A 23,232-nucleotide genomic window follows, 5' to 3' on the forward strand; every position below is an offset into this window, starting at 1 on the left:
GAGGCTGAGACAGACAGACCACAGGTCAGAAGATCGAGACCATCCTGGCCAACATAGTGAAACCCCGTCTCTATCTACTAAAATACAAAATAATTAGCTGGACATGGTGTTGTGCACCTGTAGTCTCAGCTACTCGGGAATCTGAAGCAAGGGAATCGCTTGAACCCAGGAGGCGGAGGTTGTAGTGAGCTGAGAGGGCAGCACTGGACTCCAGCCTGGTGACAGAGCAAGACTCTGTCTCAAAAAAAAAAAAAAAAAAAAATCCAATAAAATCTATTTTAAAAAGCTAATAGTGAGTCTAGTAAAGATGAAGAATGGCTGGGCACAGTGGCTCACGCCTGTAATCCCAGCACTTTGGGAGGCCAAGGCAGGCTGATCGCCCGAGAGCTTGAGAACAACAGCCTGGCCAACATGGTGAAACTCCATCTCTACTAAAAATACAAAAATTACCTGGGCATGGTGGCATGTTCCTGTAATCTCGGCTACCTGGGAGGCTGAGGCGGGAGAATCATTGGAACCCAGGAGGTGGAGGCTGCAGTGAGCTGAGATCACACCACTGCACTCCAGCCTGGGTGACACAGCAAGACTCCATCTCAAAAAAAAAAAAAGAAACAAAGGATGCAGAATATGGCCAGGCATGGTGCCTCACACTTGTAATCCCAGCATTCTGGAGGCCAAGGTAGACAGATCACTTGACCAGTTAGGGCAACATGGTGAAATCCTGTCTCTACAAAAAATTTTTAAAAAGTTAGCCAGACGTGGGGGCAAGCACCTATGGTTCCAGCTACTCAGGAGGCCGAGGTAGGAGGATCACTTGAGCCTTGGGAGGTGGAGGTTGCCGTGAGCTGAGATTGTGACACTGCACCACAGCCTGGGTGACAGAGTGAGAACCTCCGTCTCAAAAAAAAAACCCCCACATAGTTTGTGTTTATAATTTTACATAGAAAATTTAAAAAATACTATTTTAATAACACCAAAAATATGAAATATTTAGAATGAATCTGACAAAAGATGTGTAAGATCTCTACTTTAAAAATACTGCCTAGATGAATTTAAAGAAAATATAAATAAATTGAGAAAAATAACATGTTCATGGTTTAGAAGACTCAGACTCAATGTTGTTAAGAAGTCAATTCTCTGCAAACTGACTTATAAAGTCAATTATCTCAGTCAAAATCCCAGCAGGCTGTTTTGTATAAGTTGAGAAGCTGATTTTAAACTCCAAATGGATATGCAAAGGACCTAGAATAGGTTAAACAACTTTGCAAAAAATATAAAGTTGGTGGCCTAAAATTACTAGATTTCAAGACTTATTATAAAGCTACAATAACTAAGACAGTGTGGTAATGGCCGGGTGCGGTGGCTCACGCCTGTAATCCCAGCACTTTGGGAGGCCAAGGCAGGTGGATCACGAGGTTAAGATATCGAGACCATCCTAGCCAACATGGTGAAACCCCGTCTCTACTAAAAATACAAACATTAGCTGGGTGTGGTGGCCCATGCCTGTAGTCCCAGCTATTTGGGAGGCTGAGGCAGGAGAATCTCTTGAACCCGGGAGGTGGAGGCTGCAGTGAGCCAAGATCATGCCACTGCACTCCAGCCTGGTGACAGAGCGAGACTCCGTCTCAAAAAAATAATAATAATAAAATAATAAGACAGTGTGGTACTGGTGTGAAGACAAATAGACCAATGAAACAAAATAGAGGCCAAAATAGGCCCATACATATGAACAACTGATTTTTTTTTATAAAGATGCAAAGGCAACTAAATGAAGTCAGAAGAATCATTTCAACAAATGATGCTGGAACAACTAACTAGCCAAAATGCAAGAAATATGAATTCTGATCTACATCTTTCAGCACATGCAAAAATTAAATCTAAATGGGTCATATTGTAAAATTAAAGTCATAATGGGCCATATACCTAAGTGTAAACCCAAAACTATCAAACTATACAAGTAAACATAGGAGATAACTTCTGTGACCTCAGGTTAGGTGGAATTCCTAGATATAACACCAAAAAAAATGCATAAAACAACAAATTGATCAATTAAACTATCAAAATAAAAAAATGCTCTTTGAAAGAATATTAATAGGGTGAAAAGTCTGAGCCTGGGAGAAAACATTACACATCATAAATCTGATAATCTATATCCAGATTATATAGATAACTCTCAGAACTTAATAATAAGAAAACAAACAACCCAATAAACATATAAAAGATTTGATACTTTACCAACTACTGGCACATCAGTACATGAAAATATGCTCAACAACATTAGTCATTAGGAAAATGCAAATTAAAACCACAAAGAGATGCTTCTACACATCTATCAGAATGAATAATGTGAAAAGACTGACCATACCAAATTCCAGACACAGAGCAACTGGAATTCTCATGTACTGCAGGTGGGAATATTAAAGAAAATGACAACTTGGAAACAGCCTGGCAGTTCTGAAAAAAAGATAAACAGACATCCATCCATCCTACTGCTAGGTATTTATCTAAGAGAAAACAGAGTCCATACAAAGACATGTATATAAATGTTCAGACTGGTTTTATTTGTAATAGCCCAAAACTGGAAATACCCAAATGGGCTTCAACAGTGAATACATTAATAACGACAACCAAACAGTGAACAGATATACAAACTGGCATATCTATATACAACAAACTATGTCTAAAAAGGACTGAACTATTGATGTACTCAACAACACGGACAAATCTCAAAATAATTAGGCTGACTGAAAGAAGTAAAACAAAAAAGAGTACATATGATATGACTCGACTTATATAAAACCCTAGAACAGGCAAACTGATCTAGAGAGACAGAAAGCAGATCAGTGGTTGCCTGGAAACAGGGTCAAAGGAGCATGAGGGAAGGATTACAAAGTCATACAAAGAAATTTTGGGGGGTGATGGATATGTTCATTATCCTTATTGTGGTGATAGTTTCATAGGTGTACACGTCAGAAATGATTAAATCGAACACTTTATGTGGTTTACTACAAGTCAATTAAACTTCAGTAAAACTTTATAAAAAACAGTTTAAATTTTATTATATCCCATTTAAATTGTCCCTTTTTCATCAGTATGCTGAAAATCTTTCACTGTTGCAGAGCAATTGCTGTAACTGCTTCAAATACGCCTTTTCCTTTGACCTTTAGTCTATATAAACATAACTGCAAAAGTAAATTACTACTGGATGGAAAAGTGAACAAACCAGTCTTCCTGGATTGCACAGTGGTCTGTTTATTGGCTTCAAACGAAACCTGAATGTTTAGCTGAACTACCAGTACTGTATGCTTGGTCACTTAATACTGAAAATATTATAACCATAATCTGCCCTAAAGGAATTCATTAATTCAAATAAACGTTTACTGCACATGTACTCTATGTACGGCATTGTTGTAAGCGTTGGATTTTATGCAGAATGGTCAGTACTAAACTGCAAAGCTGCTCTGCTTTATCTTCTCTTAGAGTAATTTATAAGGTCATAATCATTGCATTTAAATAATACAACTAAAGAAAATCAATGGAAATAGGCTATAGGCAGACTAAAACAATGATTCTTCTAATACAAAGCTAAGATAATAAATGCTAATGATGACTTAAGAATTGTAGTTCAAGAGCTAAGAATTCTAGAATGAGAGGTATGTCTTGAAACCTAAGTGAATTCAGGACAAATATAAAGAAAAGTAGTTCTACAAACAGTGAGAAGAATGGAGCTTGTCAGCTCCAAGAAGTCCTTCTGGCTTGCTACTAAAGAATGTAAAAAGTTTAGGAACACAGACCCAAAATGATTTAAAAAAAAATTACTAGGAGGTTTTAAGTAAATTCTCTAAAGGCTGGTAACAAAGACAACATTCTGTACCACAACATTTTCTTTATTGTCGATTTTAGAGAACTCTACACTAACTAGATCAACTTTGAAAGTTACATCTTATAGAAGATGTAAGTTTATGAATTTACCCCAAATAAAACCCAAAAGGTCCACATCTCTTGCCACAATATGTAGGTTATTTTATAGCTACTCGAAGGCATCCATTTGAAAACCTTTTATTATCTTTTTTCCCCTGCAGTAGTACTTCTCTTTTAGACTTTGTTTTTTTTGAGGGGAGTTTCACTCTTGCCGCTACGCCCAACTAATTTTTGTACTGTTAGTAGGGATGGGGTTTCACCATGTTGGTCAGGCTAGTCTCAAATTCTCAACCTCAGGTGATCTGCCCGCCTCAGCCTTCCAAAGTGCTGGGATTACAAGCATGAGCCACCATGCACAGCCTAGACTTTTTCTCTAAAAGAATCCAATGAACTCAAGCATTGAACACATAATCAATAAAAATCCCTTGTTAGAGATAACTGCTGGTGACATATGCTTCAGATTTCCTTAGAAATAGTTACTTCTTAGGCCAGGCGCGGTGGCTCAAGCCTATAATCCCAGCACTTTAGGAGGCCGAGGCGGGTGGATCACGAGGTCAAGAGATCGAGACCATCCTGGTCAACACGGTGAAACCCCCTGTCTCTACTAAAAATACAAAAAATTAGTTGGGCATAGTGGTGCGTGCCTGTAATCCCAGCTACTCAAGAGGCTGAGGCAGGAGAATTGCCTGAACCCAGGAGGCAGAGGTTGCGGTGAGCTGAAATCCCGCCATTGCACTCCAGCCTGGATAACAAGAGCAAAAACTCCGTCTCAAAACAAAACAAAAAGAAAGAGTTACTTCTTTTCTAATTCTCAGGTTGCTGTCTGAGCACGGTGAATCACATCTGTAACTGAACACTTTGGGAGACCAAGGCAAATCACTTGAGGTCAAAAGTTTGAGACCAGTTTGGCCAACACTGTCTCTACTAAAACTACAAAAATTAGCTGGGTGTGGTGGTGCATGCCTGTAATCCCAGCTACTTGGGAGTCTAAGGCAGGAGAATCACTTGAACCCGGAGGCAGAGGTTGCAGGAAGCCAAGATCATGCCACTGTCACCCAGTCTGGGTAACAGAGATTCTGACTCGGTCCTTAATTAATTAATTAATTAATTTATTTATTTATTTCAGGTTGCCTCTAAACTGTCATGTTTTGTGTTCTCAAAAGAACAATTTAAACAATAAGCTTTTAGTAAATCTTGTCTGACATGATTTCTTGTCACACGTTCTTAACATATTATACCCAATTTATATCTACATTCTGCTTGTAAGCCGTTATAAATAGTGCATTCAGCATAGTTTGTAAACATTCTTATTCCAATAGAAAAGCAATAATCATTAAAACAAAAGATGAAAAAACAAACAACAGTATTCAGTCATTTTACCTTCTCTTGTTTTTCATATTTTGAAAAGTGAAAATGGTTCTCTTTGGGGTAAAATGCTAAGAAAAGTATCCAAAAGCAAAGACACTAAACAGCTGATAGTTAATGAAATCTGTCCATTTCGTTCACAGTATTTTCTTATAAAAATGGTGAAATGAGGCTTGATGCAGTTTGAGTTCCACTCAAGTTCAGAACCTGTTTGTGGTTCTCATGACACCTGCACTGTCAATTACTGCCTTTCCTTTTGAAGGAAGATACTGTTCCATGGTTTAACAGGTATAAGCAATTTATAATGTGCACTTTATATGCAGCATCTCCATTTATCCTCAGATCAACTCTATAATGGAGCATTTTATAGGCAAGTAAGGTGTTAATAATCTTAAGTAACTTGCCCAAGGTCACAGAGCCATTTCCCATTACTAATAGCATAGAGGGCTATTGAATCCTCTAGGAGGGAGTCTCCCAAGCCAGGCCCCAAATGGAACCACACCTGCCTGAGAATGTGGACTCATTTCACCATAAGCACCTGATGTTTAATTACTCTCAGTGTGGTTATTATTCTCTAATTCACTTTAATCTGACTGTATGTCTTAACATGGGACAGAAACAATGCTGTAGCAGATCTGGATATACCCAACAATTTACCTTCTATGCAATGCCTTTCAGGTAGCCTTTGTTACCATAATCTTGCTAAGTCAAGCAAGTTGTCTTTGGTAAGACAAGAAGACTATTTCAGACCTATGGGATGGCCTAACCAGCAGTGCTATTATTATTCCTGACGATGTTTAAAGTGGCTTTAAATATTTAAAATAATTCTGATATGAAATGCTTATCATACAAGCATACAATGATCAGTGCTTATCATACAAGCAAATAATTAGCATAAAGTTGTAACAAATAGGATACATAAATGGTTAATTTATCCTTTGTTTCTCCAAAAAAGACTCCACATTCATTAATGACAGCATGAAACAGTGGCTTTTTGAATGACACTCCTGGAGCCCCAGTGGAGTGCCAGCCCCGCTTTCCTCTATTCCCTGACCAAACCCCCTATTCTATCTGCTTTATATACTGGGGTTTCATGGATAACACATCAATTAAAGAAATTTACAAACCATGTAACTCCTACTCTTTTAAAATTTCTGTACAGCATTTTGCTAACTTTGAGATACAGAGTGAAACTTAAGATTTTATTAACAGGAGCAAGAACTGAGTGAATAACTTCTGCAGTCTCTTTGTCCATTATGAAAGACTATTCAGCAGGCAGCATAAACAAGATTTGTCAGCTATTTAACACTATAAAAAATACAGATGAAGCATATTATAAATCTCTCATCTACTTACATGTATATGTAAAACTTAGAATCAATTATCAAATTAATTATATCTGCTAGACAACACTTCAGCCTAAATTCTACCTACATTTAAACAAATGTGGAGAGAGATCCAAGATGGCCGATCACTAGCAGCTCGCGATTGTAGCTCCCAGTGAAAGTGCAAAGAACGAGAGGATGCCACACTTTCAGACGAATTTTTCTTACTCACGGACCAGGAGATTCCCAGTAGAGGAGCCCCACAGGTCGCCAGCGTGACTCTTGTAACCGGCACAGTGGTTCTCAGGATAGAGTAAACAGGACTGGGGCCCCTTTTGGTCGACGTTTGGAGCTCGGGGAAAGCAGAGTTGCCCATTCAGCTGATTGAAGAAGGGATTCAGGAGGAAGCCAGACCAGAGATTCCCAGACAGAAAAGCACTAAGAATCTTGATGCCACTGTTTTAGCCAGCGCAGTGGGTTGCTCAGATTTCGGTGCTGGGAATCAACAAGTTGGACATCCACTCAGAGACCTAATTTGAAAGTCGGTAATTAAAAAGACGACAGGTGGATAAATTTACAATGACGGGAAGAAACCAGTGTAAAAGGGCTGAGAATACTCAGAATCAGAATGCCCTCCCTCTACAGAGGATCACAGTTCCTCATCAACAAGGGAACAAGGCTTGATGGAGAATGAGTGCATTCCAATAACAGAATTAGGCTTCAGAAGATGGTGGATAATAAGAAACTTCTGTGAGTTAAAAGAACATGTTCTAGCCCAATGTAAAGAAACTAAGAACCTTGAAAAAAGGTTTGACGAAATCCGAATGAGAATAGACAATTTAAAGAGGAATATAAGTGTATTAATGGAACTGAAGAATACAATACGAGAACTCCACAAAGTATGCACAGGTTTTAACGGTCGAATTGATCAAGCAGAATAAAGGGTATCAGAGGTCAAGACCAACTTAATGAGATGTAATGAGAAGGCAAGATTAGAGAAGAAAAAGTAAAAAGGAATGAGCAAAGTCTCCAAGAAATATGGGACTATGTGAACAGACCTAATTTACGTTTGATAGGTGTATCTGAATGTCATGAAGAGAATGAATCCAAGCTGGAAAATATTCTTCAGGATATTATCCAGGAAAACTTTCCTAACCTAGTAAGGCAGGACAATACTCAACTCCAGGTAATACAGAGAACACCACAAAGATATTCCTCAAGTAGAGCAACCCCAAGACACATAATTGTTAGATTCACCAGGGTTGAAATAAAGGAGAAAATTTTAAGGGCAGCTAGAGAGAAAGGTCAGGTTACCCATAAAGGGAAGCCTATCAGACTCATAGCAGATCTCTCAACAGAAACCCCACAAACTAGAAGAGAGTGGGGGGTCAATATTCAATATCCTCAAAGAAAATAATTTTTGGCCAGGCGCAGTGGCTCAAGCCTGTAATCCCAGCACTTTGGGAGGCCGAGGCGGGTGGATCACGAGGTCAACAGATCGAGACCATCCTGGTCAACATGGTGAAACCCCGTCTCTACTAAAAACTATAAAAAATTAGCTGGGCACGGTGGCACGTGCCTGTAATCCCAGCTACTCAGGAGGCTGAGGCAGGAGAATTGCCTGAACCCAAGGGGCGGAGGTTGCGGTGAGCTGAGATCACGCCACTGCACTCCAGCCTGGGTAACGAGCGAAACTCCATCTCAAAAAAAAAAAAAAAAAAAAAAGAAAAGAATTTTCAATCCAGGATCTCATATTCAGCCAAACTAAGCCTCATAAATGAAGGAAAAATAAAATTTTTCACAAACAAGCAAGCACTCAGAGATTTCATCACCACTAGGCCTGCTTTACAAGAGCTTCTGAAAGAAGCACTACACACAGAAAGGAACAACAGTATCAGTCATCCCAAAAACTTACCAAAAGGTAAAGAGTTATCTTCATAATGAAGAATCTACATCAACTAATGGGCAAAATAGCCAGCTAGCATTAAATGACAATACTAAACTCACAAATATCAGTATTAATCCTAAATTTAAATGGATTAAACACCCCAATCAAAGACACAGACACGCAAACTGAATTAAAAAGTCAAAACACATCGGTGCACGCTGTATCCAGATCCATCTCATAAGCAAGTATACACAAAGACTTAAAACAAAAGGTTGGAAGAAGACTCACCAATCAAATGGAGAGGAAAAAAACCACAGGAGTTGTAACTTTCATCTCTGACAAAATAGACTTTAATAGTAACAAAGACTAAAATAAACAAAGAAGGACATTACATAATGGTAAAAGGATCAATGCAACAATAGGAGTCAATGATCATAAACATATATGCACCCAATATAGGCGCACCCAGATACGTGAAACAAGTTTTCAGTAACTTATAGAGAGACTTGGACTCCTGCACAATAATAGCAGGAGACTTTGACACTACATTGCTAATATTCGACGGATCAACAAGATAGAAAATTAACAGGGACATTTATGATTTGAACTCAGACCTGAACAAGTAAACTCAGTGAATATTTATAGAATTCTTCACCCCAGATCCACAGAACATACATTTTTTTCAGTATCACACTACACCTATTTTGAAAGTGACCAAATAAATGGAAGCAAATCACTCTTCAGCAGCATTTACACAGCATTTCACAGATTTAAATAAAATATTGGTTAGCTGTTTGTTATTTTCTTCCCTTTTTCCTTCCTGTCTCTGCTGTTAAGCACAATTATCGGCATAAAAGAGGTTTTTAATACCTATTTTTAGATCGCATTCCAGCCTGGGCAATAGAGCAAGATTCCTGTTCTCTCTCCCCCTTTCTCTTTCTCTCATTAAAAAAAAAAGAAAGAAAGAAAGGAAAACAATATCCTCACAGAACTAGTAAATTTGATATTCACATAGCTGGCTTTTTGTTTTCATTAGTCTAAGTCGTTTATTATTTAAAAAAAAAAAAGTAGTTCCCAGGTGATTCTAATGAGTAGCTAGGAATGAGAGCTTCAGCTTTCAATGTCTTCTAAATATAAGATCAGTTCATCAAAAATTTCAAAGGGTTCAACTCTTCCCCACCTTCCCTTCCCTCTACCTTCACAATTGTCTTATTTGGCCCTTTCAACAGATTTCTCACCTCCACTGCACTACAGATATTGGTAAAGCTGTCCCTCTAAAACACACACACACACACACACACACACACACACAAAACAAATGTATTTTAATTGTTTCATACTTTCTATACTTGGACACATTCTTCCCTTAATTCAACTAAATCTAGATAGAGATTATTTAATGCCCCATTATTAAATGATCCTTTTTAAATTACATTTATCAGTCATTTTAAAAAATGGAAATTAAATAGGTGGAAATACTGCATATGTGAAAGCAATCTCGTCATTTTACATGGTGCAACAGCAGTGAGCCCGACAAGCCCAGAGACAAACCGTGCAAGGGATGTAGGCCTCTTTCATCCAGGCCATGTGTTTACCATCATCTAGAAGACCTGCTTCCTCTCTCCCTGACATCAATGCTGTGAACTTTTCCCTCCACTTTAAATGAGACTACCTTTGAAGAATTAGCAAAGAACAAAGCTGACTACCTTTTAAAGAATAGAATCATTTCAGAAAATGGAAAAGGCTGTGTTATATTAGATATATTTTAATTATTTTTCTAGGAGCTGATGAGAGGTGCCTCCAGAAATCAACATTTTAAAAACTTCAGCTCTATAACTGATTTTAAAAGTGATAGAATTTGCAGGGGTCTGGGATCCTGGTACAGAAAATTTCCATGTAATTACTTAACTAAACTATGCAGAACTCCAATCCGTAATTTTGATCTCATCATTAAAATCTAAAATATACTCTCCCAGTCTTTGAGTAGCTTTGGTAAAATTCAAAATATACAAAGTCTAAGTCTATTAGATATTTGTTCGAACTTTATCTGAAAGAACAAGCATTAATTTGCAATTCAAATGAAAATGTTATTTTTTAAATGCTATCTATATATCCTTTAGATTAATTTAAAAAGCTGACATGATGTAACTCGATTTGAGTTCTTAGAGAGAAATGCTCTACTAAATTACAACTTGTTAAGATACTGACCTGTATTCAGAACCAAATTTGATTAAAGTTCTTTAGTAAAAAATTAATAAATAAAAATGGGTCACATCTCTACCTCTGATTAAAAAAACGGAACCTAGGCAATATGCAAAAACACTAAAAATATATACAGTTTACTATAATATCCTGTCATAAAGAAGGGTGGCAGGACAAGAGTGCTTAGCCTATAAAAAGTAATACAGTTGTATTTATGCTTTAAATTTTAAAAAACCAAACATCTCTCTCAAGTGTGAATATTGCTCTTTATAGAAATACAACTGTGCTTTTCTAATATTTACATAGTAAAAATTATAGCATATCCAAGCTACCAATGGTTTGGTTTTCCTGACTATAGAGGGAAGAGAGAGTTGGAAGCACACTGACTTCAAAATTAAAGGGTAAAAAAACCAAAGTCAAATTCCGTTTCTAGCCTAGTATTCCAACAGTCATTAAAAGACAGGAATCAGGAGTCAGATTTCAAGATGCCAAGATCTGAAGTCTGTAATTCATTTTATTTTTATGTAAAAGATGAAACTAAGTTAACATCTGCTATTTAGACTATAAAATGTAAGTCTTGATGTGAGCTGAATTCTTACTTTTAAGGTGAACTTCCAGTCCTTTCCATTCACAAATAGGACTTGATTTATTAAGTTTCTTGCTTTCTATCTCCAGAGTTGATCAAAGCACATTTTCTTAGTACAATCTGTATTGTTCCAAATGTTTTATAAACATCTCTTGTGAGAGTTTACAGGAGTGATCTGAAATCATATCCAAGGTTTCATCCTATGAGTCAGTTATTCTTAAAAAGGAAACAGAATCTCGTCTTTATCACCTTTATTTTCCTATCTATCACAAGTGTAATTATAATCTGTCACAAAATTAAAAAAAAATCATTGGCAGGATTGTCAGCAGATAATTACTAGCATTAAAAACTAAATAAAATGAAAAAGGAAAGAAAATGCACAACTTCACTACCTGGACATAAAAATTACAGGTCTAGACAATATCTGAACTTTTATAAAGGTCCCTTCCCAATAAGTGTAACTTTCAAGAGATGTCAACCATCTAGCCCTACACTGATAACTCCTAAATCTGTTTCCTATCTGTACCTGAGATCCAGTCAATCAATTCAACTGCTTACCACACATGATCACCTGCATTCATTCATTCATTCATTCATACATAGATATATACTGTATACCTATTATGTGCCAAGTACAATATGCTGGGCTCTGGAGAGTCACAGCAAAGAAAATAGTCCCTATCCTCTCAGGTCTTTTAATAGTGAAGGAAGCCAAGTCAACCAAATAATCACAAAACTACATAACACAGCCACAATTTCTGAGTAGTGTGGGACTAAGCTGATCTAAATTTTACTCACCACACTTGCCTTGCATACCCCTGAACCTTTTTATTGGACAGAAATTGTGCCACCAGAGGTTACCAAAGCCACTAATTTGGGAGGCATTCTTGACCTTTCCCTTATTCTCAGATCGTTTCAATCTCTGGGTCCAACCCATATGCCTAGAGTGAATGTGCACAGATGGCTCTGCCACAACAACCCTTCTCCACTTCTTCTGGGAATTCTCAGTGTGATGGTGGTAGAGAGCTTCCAACAAAGACCCCAAAACCTACCTGTGGGGGCACGAACTCCCAAGGCCAAGAGTGCCCCTGGGATTTTAAAACCAAAGCTTGGAGAGAAAAGCTCTTTCCTTCCTCTTGGTTGGTGACTGTGAAGATGGTTCCTGCCCTATGATAACGTACCATTTCTAATCCCTTTGGTCCCTGAAATTGTGCTGGTTTCTACAGCATTTCATTCCTTTTGCAACCTTCTCTAGGAATCTTCCAATTAGCTCCCCTTTTAACTTAAGACAGTTTGAGTAAGGTTTCTGTTAACCTGCAGCCAAGAGTCCTGATAGTGCCTCCTAAGCATTTCCAGCCTCTATCTTCTACAACTCTACCACTAGTGCCCTAGTACAGGTCCCCATCAAACGTCACCTGGACTCGTGTAACAGCCTAATGGGTTGCCTGTCTCTAGTCCTGCCCCTCACATCCAGCATCCATAGTATAGTAATTAGAGTGACCCTATCACCTCCCTGCTGCTGGACTCTTCAACAGCTCCCCATCACTAAGGGCAAAATCTAATTCCTTAATGGGACACATCCAACTGTCTATAATCAATCTTCCTCTCTAGCCAGGCAACTGTCACTCCTTGCCTCATATTTTATGTTGCGACTATAAAAAACTACTTGAATTTAGACACACACACACACACAAACACACAAACACACACCCCATGCCGAGCTGATTTTGAAAACCTGAAGAAATTAAAGTGGTCTTCCTTTGGGCTCACTTTTAGGCATCAGAGTCATCACATCTATGTCTACATTTTACTGTATCAATAATCCTAGATATGGCTGCTGTGAGATATCTGCTGCCAGTTCACTTGGCATACATAGCAGCAAGTAAACAGAAGAGAGAATCACAGACTATAACAAAAAGTTGTGATCACCCACCCATCTTTACAGACTGAGCACCAGTACCAACTCTTCTATGACGCATTCTCACCTGAAAGAGAAGACTGCTCCCTTTTCCCTACTGGCACCACCATGATCCTCTGTGGATGCTTTTAGCACGGCATGTGAGCTCCTGTTCCTTAAGGATAGGGCCACGTTCCACTCACCTCTGAATCCCCAAGCCCCGCAAAGTGCTCAGTATGTATTAGACACAAATGTTCATGGGATGGTGCATGCATTCTGAGCTACACAGAAAAATGAAAGACATCTTTCTGATTTAAAAAACAAAAAGCACACTGGGTGTGAGGTTAGGAAATTTGGTTTTCTCACATTGAATAAACTGAGAATATTCGAAACCACAAAAGATGTTTAATACCTTTTACCCACTGTATAGTCAGTCAACTCATTTTGTACAAATTTTGTAAATGGGAGATGTCTAGAAACAAATTAAATTTTTTAACTTATAGAATAAATTTATAAATTTAACTTATAGAAAATTTCAAACAGAGGGAGAACGGCACAAGCAACCAAAACAAATTGGAAAACCAGACTTCATCAAAATTAAAACACTACTTTGCTTCAGAGAACAACATGAAGAAAGTGAAAAGACAATCAAAGAATGGGAGAAAAAAATGTTACAATTCATATATCTGGTAAGGGTGAGGGTGTTTAGGGGTGTGTGTGTGTGTGTGTATACAAAATATATGAAGAACTATTACCACTCAATAAAAAGACAGCCCATTTTAAAAATAGGCAAAGAATTTGAATAGGTATCTCTCTAACAAAGATATACAAGTGGCCAAGAAGCACATGAAAAGATATTCAGTATCAGGCTGGGCCTGGCGGCTCACTCCTGTAATCTCAGTATTTTGGGAGGCCAAAGCAGGTGGATCACAAGGTCAGGAGTTAGAGACCAGCCTGGCAAACATGGCGAAACCCCATTTCTACTAAAAATAAGAAAATTATCTGGGCATGGTGGCAGTCGCCTATATCCTAGCTACTCCGGAGGCTGAGGCAGGAGAATTGCTCAAACCCCAAAGGTGGAGGGAGCAGTCAGCTGAAATCATGCCATTGCATGGCAGCCTGGGTTGTAAGAGCAAGACTCCGTCTCAAAAAAGAAAAAAGAAAAAAAAAAGACATTCAATATCATTAGTCACCAGGGAAATGCAAATCAAAATCATGAGATACCACTTCATATCCTTTAGGATGGCTACTGTGAAAAACAATCATGAAAAAGTGTTGGCAAGAACGTGGAGAATTTGGAACTCTCAAATGCTGATGAGAATGAAAAAGGCGGACCTTCACACAAAAGCGGGTGCACTTTGGAAAACAGCTGGGCAGTTCCTCAAAAAGTTAAACAGAGTCAGAGTTACCATACGATCCAGCAACTCCACTCCCAGGTATATCCCGAAAAGAAATGAAAATCTGTGTCCACTAGAAAATTCACATGCAAATGTGCACAGCAGTATGATTCAAAATAGCCAAAAGTGGAAACCACCCCAACGACGAACAAACAAAATGTAGTTATTATCCATACAACAGAATACTACTCAGCAATAAAAATGAAGTTCTAATACATGCTACAACACAGAAAGGCCACATATTTTATGATTCCATTTATATGGCATGTCCAGAATAGGTAAATCCACAGAGATAGAAAGTAGATTAGTGGCTGCTAGAGGCAAGAGAGAAGCAGGGGAGAATGGAGTGTGGATATGGCATTTCTTTTTGGGGTGATAAAAGTATCCTGGAAAATCAGTCAGACTTGACAGGTGTACAACTCTGTGAGTATACTAAAAATCATTGAATTCTACACTGTAAAAGGGTAAACTTTATGGTATGCGAATTATATCTCAATAGAGCCGTTATTATTTAAAATGGTCAAAGTCATATAATAACACCTCTATGCAGAGGCCTGGTTGAACCATTCTGCCTGCTACAGAATAACCTGTTGTAGAAACACACAATTTGTCTAAATGAGGAAATAATTTATTTTCCTACCAATAAATCCCAACAGTGACCAACCATAAAACCAAATCCAAAATAAAAAAAAGGAAAAAACAAAAAAGCATGCAATCTGCAATTTGCTGGCAGGTACAGAATGAAATTAACCAAAGACTGTACAAAGAAAAAATGTTTATCAGAACTGCTTACTTCTCTTTGATTATACAGACTTAACAAGTCAAAGTCCTTTTTACTCATGAAAAAATATGCCAGTTTCTTTATTAGCACAGAGCAAGGAAAAACAAGCATTCTCTCCCATAACCAAATTAACATCCCGCAGGTCTGTTTGTACTTGGCAGTCATGAACCTTTCATCTCAGAGTGCTGCTAAATTAAACAAGTCTCTGCTGTATTGAACATGATGAGCCAGACACCCTGGCAGGCTCCTCAGCTTCATGCACTGATGTTGAAGAGCATTAGAAATAAAGAGGATGGTAAGAATGATGGGGGGGGGGGCTCATAAAGTAGCCTTATCCTCATTCTGCTCAGCATTTCCATGGTCTACAATGGAAACATTCTAACAACTTTCAAGCATTCTAACACCACCTTTCCCTACCCTGGGGAAGAAAGCATGGATTTTGGAGCCAGAGAGATCTGTATTCACAGACATGTTTTGTTTTTAACCTACTAGCTGCATGCCCAAGTCCGTTTTTCACAATCTCATTCAGCCCTTCTACTCTTTCAAACTGGGGTAATTACATCTATCCTCAAAGAACTGTTATGAAAACAAAATGAGGTAACATATGCAAAAGACAATGCACAAGGCTCAATGTATATCCCTACCATAAAAATCCTCACTGCTCTAAAATCTCCAAAAAACATGGACATTTTAGAGTTTATATCACAGTGTAAGTAATGGTCACTGGCCATCCTTCTTCTACCCAAGAACATCTAAACAATCAAAAGATCCTATGAAGATTTCATATGACATAAATCATTCCCCTCCTTCCATCTCCACCTCTCATAGACTTGAAGGTAACAAAGCCATGAATAAAGTCTCTCAAATGCATTAAATCAGGGCATGGCACAAAGTATTCATTCACTTAAGAGGTTCTTAAAAGCACAGAACTCAGACACACACAAAAAGAAACACTGTAAGAGGGAAATGCATATTTTGCAGTGCAATAATTGGCAATCTTTCCATAAAGATTGATGCAATCTGATTATAATTCCCAAGTGTCAGTAATCAGTTCTTTTCTCCCCCTCCCCCATCTTTCGCTTCGAGCAAAAATCAGTTCTTAAAGTAAAAGAAAAAGGAAGTGGGATGGTTTCAAGCACTCCAGAAAAGATGTAGGAGGATATCCTTTCCCACTGACAGCAATTAATGTTTGAATGATAGTTGCTAGAACGATCAGACTGAAGAACTCTGTTACATTAGAACAGAATGAAATATATTTAAAATAAAACTTACTGGGTTTAACATACACAAACACTTAACCTTCACCTTGATCTAGGTGTCCTCTCTGAGCAAACTAAGGAAGGAAAAGCTTGTGTGAAATTCCAGTATTTGCCATTGCCTAGCTATCATAAGGGAGGAACTGATGGTTTTCAGCCATATTCCCATGCTGGACATCTATTTAAAGAGACTAGCCAAGACTCTGCAGCAATACAGTCAGACTTCCTCTCCTCAGGTCAAGATAAATTTCCAGCATGCCACAACACTAAGCAAAGCACCCAGAGTTACGAAGGAAGAAAATTTCTCAAGGGGGATAGGACATTCAGAGGGTAAGTATATATCCTTAACCCTGACAGTTTCACTGACTATTGAGCTCATCATGGAACTTGTTGCCCAAAGCTATTGACTGTTCTCTCCTCCCCTTTCCAAACTCTACTCTTAAGACTTTGTGTTGAGAACACTCTTGGGAGAGACCAATTCAGCTGCAGATACTACAGTACTAAACCCACAGTGGTGGCTTTGCTAGGGATCTATCATCTGTACTGCATAGAAGCACTTCAATTTTTTTTCCCCAGTTAGCATTTAATAAAATTCCATTTGAATATTCTACCGCCACAAATTCTATATAAGACGACAAAATTTTTCTCCTCTGCCCAACTTTCCAATCAAATGACTATTTCCCCTGCTAGTCTAAACTTTAAATTTTGCGCCTAAAATAGGAAGAAACTGTTACAAATGCACAAAATCCAAGCTATTAAAGATGCTGAGAAAGTCCTAAAACCTTCTGTTTAAATAGAATGCAAAAAAATGTTACAAATGCAGCTAAGAGGAGAAATAAATAATAAAGCCTTAATTTCAATTAAGACTTCTGTTTAACTACTGCTAGTAATCCCTCACTTTCCAGGAGTATTTTTTAGAATCAGGGCTTTAGAGCATGCAATTAAATAAAGTCATCAGTAAAATGAAAACTACCACTGCACTGCCACATAAAAGACTGAAGAAACCAGAACTTTAGTTATTTTAGAAAACCAATACAAGATTATACCATTAGCCACAAGAAGGTATCAGGAGTTTTAAAATCTAGAAAAACGTCATTAATTTAGACCCTAATATTGAAGGCTCAATTATTTCAAGCCTGCCTACATTTAACTTTGGATTACTTATTAAGAAAGGAGATGCTAAGCAAATGAAGTATAAATAAAAATTGCTAGAGGATTAATCAATTTAAGATGTTAGACATGCAAATAACTGCTGCTCAAATACTGATTAAAACTAGCTCACTGGCCGGGTGCGGTGGCTCACGCCTATAATCCCAGCACTTTGGGAGGCTGAGGCGGGTGGATCAAGAGGTCAAGAGATCGAGACCATCCTGGTCAACAAGGTGAAACCCCGTCTCTACTAAAAAACACAAAAATTAGCTGGGCATGGTGGCATGTGCCTGTAATCCCAGCTACTCGGGAGGCTGAGGCAGGAGAATTGCTTGAACCCAGGAGGCGGAGGTTGTGGTGAGCCGAGACCACGTCACTGCACTCCAGCCTGGGTAACAAGAGTGAAACTTAAGTCTCAAAAAAAAAAAAAAAAAAAAAACTAGCTCATGAACTCTTTGGAATCCCATACTCCAATAGAAACAAAGTATATGAAAAGAGAGACAAAAACACTCAGTGCTTAAATCCATTAATTGTTCCATCTTCTCTGTTTAGTTTGGCTGTGAAAAATTGGTTAGGAATCAGAAAGCCTTAACAGGATATTGAACAAAGATTTATTATACATTCTTCTCAAAGGCTGGCAATCAATTTCTCTGCTTCTATTTTTAATAAAATTTTGCTGAGCTACAATTAAAATATAGCTCAATTTATCTCCATTATAATTAAAAATATATTTTGGGACATTTATTTTAATCTTGTCTTCAAATAACATAACTATGAAAAACTTTCCCATGTCTATACTACAAAACATAAATATTATTTAACAAGATCTAGTATCCTACCTAATTTAGACACCTACTTTGCCCTTAACAATAGCAAAAACACACAAAAAAGCAGAGTTGAAAAATAAATGAAATACAGGCCAATTCAAAACTTCAAAAAAAAGTCACAAAATGTTAAGGTAGCGAGTATCACTATAATTGCCAATGTTTAGATTTAGGTACATATAAAAATCACAGATGCTAGTTTTCTTAACCAAATTAAAATTTAAGGCACTTCTCATTTCCATCCTAATACTAACTATGACAATATTTACCAACCATTAATTCCTTCAAAAACTATGTGGGTATCTGCTATGTGCATGCCAGGTCTTGTATCCAGGGTGCTGGATGTAAACCAATGAATAAAATACCAGTTGTACTACTTGGTCCCTGTCTTGGTGGTATATAGCCAACAATGTAAACTTGGAGTGAAAAGAAAAGCGTCGACATTAAAGGCATATTATTAGAAGATGTATTTTCTTTTTTTTTGAGATGGAGTTTCACTCTTATTGCCCAGGCTAGAGTGCAATGGTGTGATCTCAGCTTACTGCAACCCCTGCCTCCCAGGTGCAAGTGATTCTCCGGCCTTAGCCTCCCGAGTAGCTAGGATTCCAGGCACCCACCACCTCCGCTCCCCAGCTAATTTTTTGTATTTTTAGTAGAGATGGGGTTCCACCATATTGGCCAGAGTGGTCTCAAACTCCTGACTTCAGGTGATCCACTCATCTCAGCCTCCCAAAGTGCTGGGATTACAGGCATGAGCCTTCACAACTGGCAAGATGTATTTTCTATCTAAAGAAAAAAAGGTGACTTTTAATTGGCTTTTTTTTCGATATGAGATCTTGCTATATTGTCCAGGCTGGACTCCAACTCCAGGCTCAAATAATCTTCTCACCTCAGCCTCCCAAGTAGCTGGGATTACAAGCATTTGCCATCATGCCTGGCTAATTTTTCCTTATTTTATTTTTTTAATTGTTTTGTAGAGACAGAGTCTCGCTACATTGCCTACACTGGCTCTTTGATTTTCTTGTTTGAAAAAGCTCCTCATAGTTAACTGGCTTTTTATTAAGCCAAAGAACAAACCGTAGGTCAATGCAAAGTTGGTATCTGCTTCATGTGAAACCTTCCACAAGTAAATCTTACCTGATTAAAATAAAATCTAAGGCAAACATAAAATTAAAGATCACACTCATATCAGAAAATCCTTTAGACAGAAGAGATTCAACATCAATATACACAGGTTTACATATGAATGCATATTCACATAATCCACTTAACTCAATAATATCAACACCCAAGTTTGTAAGTCATATTCTATATGCTATTCCACAATTGATATCCATGTTTGAAGCATGCTAAGAAATTAGTTTTTAAAACTTCTTTATCTTCTTAATTTTTCTCAAGACAAGGTTTTGCTCTGTCTTCCAGGCTGGAGTGTAGTGGCATGACCTAGCCTCACTACAACCTTCACATCCTGGTCTCAAGTGATCCTCCTGCCTCAGCCTCCTGAGCAGCTGGGACTACAGGTGTGAGCCACCATGCCCAGCTAATTTTGCATTTTTTGTAGAGATAGGATTTCACCACGTTGTTGTGCAGGCTAGTCTTGAACTCCTGAGCTCAAGAGGCCCACCTGGCTCAGCCCCTCAAGTTCTGGGATTACAGGTGTGAGATACTGTGCCTAGCCTTAAAGCTTCTTGAAACTGCACTGTAAGTGAATAAAAAACAAAGGTAGAGTTCTCTATGGAAGAAAACTTTCAGTATTCAAAACAGTAACAGTCACTCTATAGTTTAAAAATATTTATAATGAGTTAATAAGGGCAACAGACTGAAAGACAAAGAACGCAATATACTTCAACATTCTTATCACATTTAAAGTCCAAGAGCATTTCATCTATGCATGAGAACCACAGGTATGTTCCCAATAAGAAAACTCTTCACGTTAGTAAGAATGTCAAATTAGAAGTCTCTGAAAACACAAAATGTATATTCCAATTAGAAAACTTGTTATCTGAAAAAAAAAATACTACTTTTTGTCTCCTATTAGATTGCCAAAGATTAAAAAGATTAACAGGTTACATACAGGAGAAGATAGTGCAAGATGGCAGAACAAGACTCTCCAGTATTCATCCCAAGGCAGAAACATCAATTTGAACAACTATTCACCCCTGAAAACACCTTCACAAGAGCTAAGAACAGGTAAGAGATCATGGTACCTGGTTATAGCAAAAAAATTTAAAAAGACACACTGAAAATACTAGAAAGGATAGTTTTACATTACTGGCATCACCCCTCCGCCAACCCTAAGCAGCACAGTGTGGAGAGAGATACCATCAGATAGGGGAAAGAGAGGGAGGTAAGCATAGGACTTTGCCTTGAACCCTAACACCAGGCCCAACACAGTAAAACCCAGTACCCAGCAGATCTCCATGGCCCTTGACTCTATGCCAGCACCCAGGGACTGTGCCTCCAGACCTGTCCTGGAGCCAGGTGGAAACCTGTATGCCCTGTGAGGCAGACTCCATTTCCAGTCTACATCACTGCCAGCCACCTACAGCAGGCTTGGGCTTCTGAAGCCTCAGTGGCTTCAGGATTTAGACATCCAATTAGGAAAGGAAGAAGTAAACTTGTTCCTGTTTGCAGATGACATGACCTTACATACAGGCAATCCTAAAGATTCCACACAAAAAAAACTGTTGGAACTAATAAACGAATTCAGTGAAGTTACAGGATATAAAATCAATGTATAAAAATCAGTAATACTTATATACACTAACAATGAGCTATCTGAAAAAGCAAATCAAGAAAACAATCCTATTTACAAGTTACCAAAAAATAATATACTTAGGAATAAATTGAACCAAGGAAGTAAGATTTCTACACTAAAAACTATAAAACATCAATGAAAGAAATTGAAGACATAAATGGAAAGATATCCCATGCTCATGGATCAAAAAAATTAATATTGTTAAAATGCCCATACTACCCAAAGTGTACAATTGATTAAATGCAATCCTTATCAAAATAGCAGTAACATTCTTCACACAAATAGAAAAATATACTAAAATTTGTATAGAACCACCGAAGGATATGAACAGCCAAAGCAATCTCATCATTTTATTTATATTTTATTATTTTATTTTATTGAGACAGTCTCATTCTGTTGCCCAGGCTGGAGTGCAGTAGTACGATCATACAGCTCACTGCAACCTCCTGGCTCAAGCAATCTTCCCACCTTAGCTCCTGAGTAACTGGGACTACAGTTGCAAATGACCACACCTGGCTAATTTTTATTTTTTGCAGAAACAGGATCTTACTTTGTTGCCCAGGCTGGTCTCAAACTTCTGGTTTTCAAACTGTCCTCTCTCCACAGTCTCCCAAAGTGCTGGGATTTCAGCCACTGCACCCAGCCACAATCTTGAGTAAAATTTAAAAGTTGGCACTATCACACTACCTGATTTTAAATTGTACTATGAAATTATAATAACAAAACAAGCATTGCACTAGCTTAAAATACACACACATAGATCAATGTAACAAAATATAAGAACCCAGAAATAAATCTATGCACTTAGAGTCAACTGATTTTTGAGAAAGGTGCCAAGAACAAACAATGGGGCCAAGTCTGGCCAACATGGTAAAATCTTGTCTCTACGAAAAATACAAAAATTAGCCGGGAGTGGTGGTAGATGCCTGTAATTCCAGCTACTTGGGAGATTGAGACAGGAGAATCACTTGAACCGGGGAGGCAGAGGTTGCAGTGAGCCAAGATTACACCATTGCCCTCCAGCCTGGGTGACAAGAGCTGTATCAAAAAAAAAAAAAAAAAAAAAATACAAATAGCTAACCAATGCATGAAAAAATGTTCAACAGCACTAATCAAGTAAATCTGAGTTAAAACCACAGTGAGATATATCACCTCACTCCTATTAGAATGGCTATTATCAAAAAGATAAAAGGTAACAAATACTGGCAAAAAATGTAGAGATGAAGAAACCCCTGAATACTCTTGAAAGGAATGTAAATTACTGCCATTATGGAAAACAGTGTGAGGGTTTCTCAAACAAATTTAAAATGGAACTACCATATGATCCAGCAATCCCACTACTGGGTATTTATGCAAAGGAAATGAAATCAATATGTCAAAGAGATAATCTGCACTCTCACATTTATTGTAGCACAATTCACAAAAGCCAAGACATGGAAGCAACCCAAGTGTCCATCAACAGATGAATGGATAAAGACAATGTGGTACATATACACAATGGAGTACTATTCAACTATAAAAAAGGAAATCCTGTCATCTGTGACAACATGGTTGAACCTGGAGAACATTATGTCATGTGAAACAAGCCAGATACAGAAAGACAAATACCACATGTTCTTGCTTATATAAGGAATCTAAAAAAGCTGAACTCATAGAAGCAGAGAGTAGAGTGATGGTTACCAGAGATATTAGAAGGTGGGGGAGGGAGGGGAAGTTGTGGAGATGTTGGTCAAAGAAGACAAAATTCCAGTGAGATAGAAGGAATAATTCCAAGAGATCTATTGTACAGCATGGTGACTATTGTTAATGATGATATACTGTATTCTTCTAAAATGCAAAGAGAGTAAATGTTCAACGTTTTCACCACAAAAATGATAACTATG

General features: G+C 37.9%; 1 protein-coding gene across 32 annotated transcripts in view; it reads right to left on the reverse strand.

The window, feature by feature from the left end:
- Positions 1-23,232, reverse strand: part of MRTFB (myocardin related transcription factor B) — a 351,684-nt gene that overhangs the window by 182,909 nt on the left and 145,543 nt on the right. For 4 of the 32 annotated variants that reach the window (XM_078344721.1, XM_078344720.1, XM_078344722.1 and 1 more), the window contains one exon: positions 11,301-11,462. The exons of the other annotated variants lie outside the window; for them this stretch is intronic. The gene's annotated coding sequence lies outside the window, so the exon portion shown is untranslated. The remainder of the gene's footprint in view (positions 1-11,300; positions 11,463-23,232) is intronic. 32 annotated transcript variants of the gene reach the window in all.

This window comes from Callithrix jacchus, chromosome 12, assembly GCF_049354715.1.
Source record: "Callithrix jacchus isolate 240 chromosome 12, calJac240_pri, whole genome shotgun sequence".
In the NCBI taxonomy this organism is placed as follows: domain Eukaryota; kingdom Metazoa; phylum Chordata; class Mammalia; order Primates; family Cebidae; genus Callithrix; species Callithrix jacchus.